The sequence below is a fragment of the Otolemur garnettii genome, unplaced genomic scaffold (assembly GCF_000181295.1).
Source record: "Otolemur garnettii isolate 467f Iridium unplaced genomic scaffold, OtoGar3 scaffold00306, whole genome shotgun sequence".
Lineage (NCBI taxonomy): Eukaryota > Metazoa > Chordata > Mammalia > Primates > Galagidae > Otolemur > Otolemur garnettii.
The window spans coordinates 1-1026 of record NW_003852701.1 but is presented as its reverse complement, the minus strand read 5'-3'; positions in this window follow the sequence as shown (position 1 = coordinate 1026).

The window sequence follows — 1026 nt, the reverse complement described above, 5'->3', positions numbered from 1 at the left end:
AAAACATGACTGATTCTCAGAATCCAACTTCTCTTTCCCTTTTATCCTATACTAGAAGATTTAAGTATCTGTAGATGCCTATACATGAGATACGAAATATGACTCATGAAGAGTTCTGCTATACTTTAAAAGAACTATGTAACTTTTTGCAGTTTATGCAGACAGATGTCTGGGGGCATGTGTCTGGGAATGGATAGCAATTATGGTGGATAACTGTTGGAAGAAACATAAAGTTGATCAGATATATTGATATGGGCCTAGTAAGCAGAGACTGTTGCGTGAGACACAGTTCAGTGGGTTATAAAAAGCTCTAAGAATTTGTTGTGTGGATTGGATGAAATATGCACCACTAGGTGGCCTATACTAAATGAATATGAAATTTCAGAACTGCCTAGGTATACTATAAAAGAAGGGGTCTGATTGCTTAGGATAAATGAAATTTTGGAGAGGTCTTATCATATTAGACCTGATCATTGTTAACAGGAGGGTACAAAGGACATAACTTTCACCTTGACTGTAAGAAATAAATTTGTGAGATGTTCATGAGCATCCTTGAAGATAGTGGTGATTGTTCTTCTTGTAGGTTATAAATTGGATTGGGAACTGTAAGCACTGAATTGGAAATGCTAAATGCATTAAAAATAATTGGAATCCTGAGTAGAAGAGGCTAAGTTGTGGCATATAATCATCAAAGGTAAGGCTGGTTACTTAAGTAGACAGTCAATTTTAAATGGTAATCAAAATCATATGACTAACATAGACCTGTGGCATTGCTAATTAGATCATGATGTTCCTAGAATTAAAATAAGTGGACATCTACTAAATTCTGACTTAATCTATATGGGTTAAAGAGTTGTCTTTCCAGTTAATAAAAGGCTAAATAGTGATTGTTCTTCTCGTAGAAGAACAATTTAAATCACATAAGAGGGTATTTGTGATCCTCAATCAATTCTCAGACTTGTACCAGTTAACAGACCCAGAATGACTTGAAGTAAGGAAGTTCATATATCTTTAAACACGTCCCCA